Below are 6,000 nucleotides of genomic sequence, written 5' to 3'. Positions count from 1 at the left end.
GAAAAGAAGACGAAGCCGTTGAAGAAGAGACAAAAGACGTGCAAAGATGGAAGAGTGAACGTGCCTGAACTGATACTTACTTACCTAACGTTATTAACCTAAAACATTTAATTTTCAGATATCAATTATATTTTTCAGTCTGCTCTGCTTTTTCTTTTTTTTTCTTTATAGAGTCGCTGGAGGACCAGGCGAGATACAGGAGGGCCGAGTTTGTGGTGCCAGCTCCTGTACACCAAGCCGATCTCAGTTCTCTGTGGTGCCAGTTCCTGTGCTGTAACCCGATATCAGTTCTCAGATCCGTAAGCTAGAAGTCCCGCCAGTCAATGCAAGCTGAAAGCTCATCCCTATGCACGACGAGGAAGCAGTGGGGATTTCCCAGAGAGAGAGCGCGATGGATAACGAACCAAAAAAGACGTGTTGATATGCACTCCAAAGAGGAGTTAAGATCATACAAAACTTTTAAAGACGTTCCTTACTTAATATTATTTTTGTTATTTAATCGTTAATTGTTAATCGTCCTTCCTTGTGTAAATTTAATCTTCAATATATATGTTTTTGTTTAAGAACGTGTCTTTTATTTAAGACGACCACTCATGCTGTCCCCACAATTTTCAGAAGTGGGATGAAGAAAAAATTGATAGTGAATGAATGGATTATGAAAAAGTGAGATTCTAAAAAAAAATTACAAATTATTTTTTAATAGGTATTCACATTAGGGACTAAAACATTTCAGGTATAGTTACGTATCCTTAAATATTTCTTTAATATATTCACATTTAGGGCTAAAATATTTAAAGCATAAATATACAAATAATAAATAATATGCAAAAAAAAAAATTTATATGCATTCAGGTTAGGGACTAAGATATTTCTATTAGATACAATAGTTATTTCATATGTTCATATGAAAAATATATTCTTAAATATTTCTTTCATATGTTTATGTTTAGGACTAAAATATTTCAGGCATAAATACAGATTCATAAGACGTTTTTTTTATATATATTCAAATTCAGGACAAAATTATTTCAAGCATAAGTATAAATTTCCAAATTATTTTTTAATATGTGTTCAGATTAGGAACTAGTTCAGTTCAGATAGTTATATCGAAACATATCTTTAAATGTTTCTTTTATATATTACTTTTAGAGCTAAAATATTTCAGGCATAAATACATATTAGCAAAATATTTTTTATATATATATTCACATTTAGGGCCAAATTATTTCAAGCTACGGAAAAGTTCTCTTTTAATAATTTGTTTACATTTTAATGTTTTGAAGTATTTTTTCAGCAAATGAAACTTCAGGACAATTTCTAGGTTTGACTGAACTTACTTTTTCTTCCTTTTAAATTTTAAATTCGAAATGAAGAAGAAAGAAAATTGGGGAGGAAAGTTTTCTATAGCGTCCTCTTAGGACGCTATACCGCTTGTTGGAACTGACTAATTTACATTTCAACAAGAGAAAAATCCCAAAAATCACCCATAGCTAGATAACAAGAAAGTTATAATCGATCATCCATCTGCAACTAAGAATATTTTAAGCAAGCACTATGTTAGGTGTGCAGCTTCACCTGGATTTGAACCTTAATCACCTCAATAGAAGACGTATGGTCTATCCCTTACGTTATATGGACTCTAAACATATTTTTATTTTCTAAATATTTCTATACGTCTTAATACTGATTATCTCAAAGTGGCAAAAAAAGCCTGCACTTTTATAAAAATAAAAAAATTGCAGCTAGATTATGATCACTGACCGGTAAATAGTGTTACACTCCTAATTAAGTTAGAAACTTTTGTATAATAATCTTGTATAATTTGTTAACGGTCAATTTTACTAATTTCAATGCTACTGCTTGATACAATTACAGGGCCTGGACTTTTCCTCAAAAAAGCGAGAGGGTCGAATAAATTAACGGCTAACTCCAAGTTTTACGAAAAACTAAAACTAAATTTATGTCCGTAAAGCTATAATGACCCGTAAAGCTATAATATATAGCTTTGCTAGCAAAATTTAATTGCAGTTTGGGCTTTGATGTTGTTTTAGACTTAGGCAATTTATTCGTCGAATCAAGATCAACCATGAAACGAAGATAAATAGTGCAGTATTGCTATCGGTCGAGGAGGGAAACAGTTGCGTGTTTGCTGTCCATGGTCACCAATATATATAGAGAGAGGAAGAGCGAGAGAGAAAAAGATGTTCTTTGGCACCGTCTGGATCAAAACCCAGGACCTTTGCATCCAAAACCTGATGCTGTAAACCTCTTGTAAAAAGGATATACACTCCTAATTAAGTTAGAAACTTTTGTATAATAATCGAATGAGTTAGCGGTCCATTCTGCTAATTTCAATGCTACTGTTCGATGCAATTACAGGCCCTAGACTTTTTCTCAAAAAATCGAGAGGATTGAATAAATAAATTAACGGCTAACTACAAGTTTTACGAAAATTATTTAGATTGCAATGAGTTTTTCAATTATTTAAATGCCTTTTGCTTCAAACTTAAGAAAACAACATGAAGATATTTAAAAAAATAATTGAGAAACGTGGTCAAACATGGAAGAAGGCTGTTTCTTGGTGTAAAAGTTGACACCTTTGGAAAAGCTTAAAGCAAGCGTTTGTATATTTCCATTGAGTTTGCCGTCTATCTTGTCCCATCCATTTCTTCATTTTGAGCTTGAAAACCGTAGAAGCAAAACTTTTTCATTTTCTTTTCTCATCCAACATCGTCTACCTTAAAAAAAAAAATTTCTTTTCAATTTTTGTTTTTTTTTTCTTTCTGCTCCAAAACGCATCGCATTTTGCTTATTATTGCTGTTATTTTTCTGTATCTCCAGTTGAAGAATCGAAATATGTGCTAGAACCTTTTGAATTGACTGTTATTATTTCCAGGATTAAATGAAAAATTCTGCATACGAATTCCCTAGAAAAGATCCCGATGAATATCCATAATGTTTTTTTTTATGTTTAAAAAATAACGGACTCAGAAATGAAGGCATTTGGATACGGATGGTGAAAGCTTTTCATCTGTGAAATATTTTTTTTTAAAAAAACGTGTGGAAAATGCTTTTGAAAATGTGTCACAAATGAGAAGCAAAAACGCACTTTCTCTGAATAAATATACCCTTTTTTCAAACGAATTCTTATTTTTGACCTCCAAAATATATGAGGTAGCAGTAATCGGGGAAACACAGTCTCAATAGTTTGGTCAGAAGAGCGCTCCATAGTTTGGACCTCTTAATGTTAATTTTGTTTCTTGCATATTTCGCTAATCTCGAGAACTTTTTAAGCGAATTGAAATATTTTTGCAAACAGTAATAAAATTCTTTTATCCAAAGATTATTTCATGCAGGAAATAAATTTTCTTAAATATTTATTATTTTTAATTATTTTTATTTAATAATGGTCGAAAAAATTCTGAATGGTAAAGTACGCAATTACTTTACCATTCAGACCAGATCATTTTGCACGGTAAAACAGAAAATTTGAGCAAAATCGTATGAATATTTCTTGAAAAAGTGGATTTAACAAAAAAATCAGATATTTAAAATTCAATTTGTCAGGAATTATTCGACCGATTGACCATGTAAAATTATATTCTTTAAAATAATGCAAAAATTTGTATACCTTGCAATTCGACAGTTTTTCGACTATTACTAAATAAAATAATAAAAAGCAGCAAATATTTATTAAAAATCATTTTTTGCATTATTTGGATAAGGAGGATCTGGATAAAGGAATTTTATAATTTGTTGCAAAAATTATTAAGTCCGCTTAAAAATTCTCTAGATAGACTTTGGAGCGCTTTCATGACCAAACAATTTTGACCATATTTCCCAGATTGCAGCCAGCTCCCATATTTTGGGAATCAGAAATCCTAGTCCATCGGAAAAAAGGTATGTTTATTCAGAGAAAGTAAGTTTTTGTTTCTGATTTTGCAACTTAAAATATCGTCGGCAATTAGTAATTAGCATATTTGAGATCACCCCTTCGAGCCATTAAGATTGAGTCCTACACCTTGAAGATCCAATCATTAGATCATTCATTCAGGTCATTCAGGGTGGTCCATTTCTTTAGTGCACTGCACATTATAATTAATGTATAACATTATCAGTCATGAAATAATGTATGATAACAAATTTAGGGATATAAATTACACATTAAAATGTGTTAAAATAATAATTAATTGAAATAACATGTTTATTATGAATGTCAAAAAAGAATAATGAAATAAAATTTTAATATTTGATAAATGTAAAAGGTATTCTTCTCGGAGAAATAATCACTTTGAAATTACCTTGCCGCTTTTAATAACACAACTTTATTGAGACAAAACACATAGAGTAACTACATAATACAGAAAACAAAAATAAACATTTACTTATCACGTGATTTTGTTCTGCCATCTATGTTTCATTTTGAAAACTACTTTAAACAGAAACATTAAATTAAGGCCATATTTGAATAGACTGCTAATTCCATTTTTGAAGATATTGAGAAACGTAAGGATTTTAAGTCAAATGATGTTTCCTTTTCTTTTTTTAATTTCTTTCAGTGTTGAAACAAGAATAAACTTAAGGTGTTCTAGTTTTGAAACAGGATAGAAATGGCTTATTTGATCAGGAAAGTGAGACTAGCTCCACTTTTTTAATACGTGGAGTTGTCTAACTATTCTAATAAAGCCTTCGCATAAGGAAGCAAATAGAATATTTTGTAATATTTTAGTTTAGACATAAAGTTGCTCAACTATTCAAATAAGGCCTTCACGTAGGAATAAAATTGAATATTTTTAAATATTTTGATGTTCTTAACGGAAAGAGTTGTGAGCTATTGATAGTTTCAATTCCACATCTTATTCTAGATCACAGAAAAAGATCAAAGGGTGAAAATGGCTTATGTCCATCAAATCTGATTCTGTTAAGGAAAAAAAAAAGAATTTAAAAGTATGAGATTGATCAGGAGCTAGCATACATTTGAAGTCATAAAAACATGCTTGAATATCACAAAGATTTATTTACATCCCCTAATAATTTCTAAACAAAGTTTACAATTCTGAATTTTGAGAAAAAATAAAATCTGAAACTTGGGTTAGACAAAAAATAATATTTCCTCGAAATTTCTTTCCAATCAATATACTTCCTCAGTAGATATCCCGTCGTCTCCTAAACTATGCTCTTTTTTGTTAGCCTGGTCTACGCGTTAGCAGGAACCATTTTCCCCCAGAATGGCCCATCTTCATAATAACTCTTGGGGAGAACCAACGTTTCAAAACTTTTTAATTATCAAAATGCAGTATATGGTGATCCAATTGTCATTTTTTTTTTTTTTTTTGGAAAATGGGCATAAAAAACGTTCTTTCCTTTTGGTCTTCTAATATGATAGTGAGTTGTGTCCAGTAAGACTAGGGTTCTTATCTGAAGAGCGGAAGCATAAGAAATGTAATTTCAAATAAACATTCTATATCAAAGTAGGAACATTACTATGTTTAAGTGACAACAACATAAAATTCCACAATTGATTTTATGTAATACTTTTTGGTATACTGTTTTTGGTATACGCGTGGTATAATTTAATTATAACACACTATAAAGTATGCTAAACTTAAATGCTTTTAAAATGTTTCGGAAATGTAAGCAATTTTTTTTATTCTTAGAAATGCTGGCATTCCGAAACTGGAAGAAAGAAATATTTAAATAAGTATTATTATTTTTTTTGGAAGTTCTTTAACGAGTGGATGTTAAAGATCAAGCTCATATTCAACAATGAAAGATCCCCTCAAAAACGAAATTTATTGCTGAATGCGTTTTTCAAACATCATTATTCAATATCTTCATTATTTATATGAAAAATATATATATAATGCAATTATATTAATATGTTAATATTAATTAATAAATACCACTGGAAAATTTCAATCTAGACCTATTCCTGACCAGAGTCGCCAGTTTTTTCATGGTGCACTTGAATCACATTTTGGTTGTTTCTTCGTCTGACTG

At 30.4% G+C, this 6,000-nt stretch overlaps 1 long non-coding RNA gene across 2 annotated transcripts in view; it reads right to left on the bottom strand.

The window, feature by feature from the left end:
• Positions 1-1,427: 1,427 nt before the first annotated feature.
• The window catches only part of LOC139425983 (uncharacterized), a 111,871-nt gene continuing 107,298 nt past the window's right edge, over positions 1,428-6,000 (bottom strand). For both annotated transcript variants that reach the window (XR_011637194.1, XR_011637195.1), the window contains one exon: positions 1,428-2,738. This is a non-coding gene — a long non-coding RNA (uncharacterized lncRNA). The remainder of the gene's footprint in view (positions 2,739-6,000) is intronic.

The sequence above is a fragment of the Parasteatoda tepidariorum genome, chromosome 7 (assembly GCF_043381705.1).
Source record: "Parasteatoda tepidariorum isolate YZ-2023 chromosome 7, CAS_Ptep_4.0, whole genome shotgun sequence".
NCBI classification, from domain to species: domain Eukaryota; kingdom Metazoa; phylum Arthropoda; class Arachnida; order Araneae; family Theridiidae; genus Parasteatoda; species Parasteatoda tepidariorum.
The sequence above is the reverse complement of the archived record's forward strand: the minus strand, read 5'-3'. Positions and strand labels throughout refer to the sequence as shown.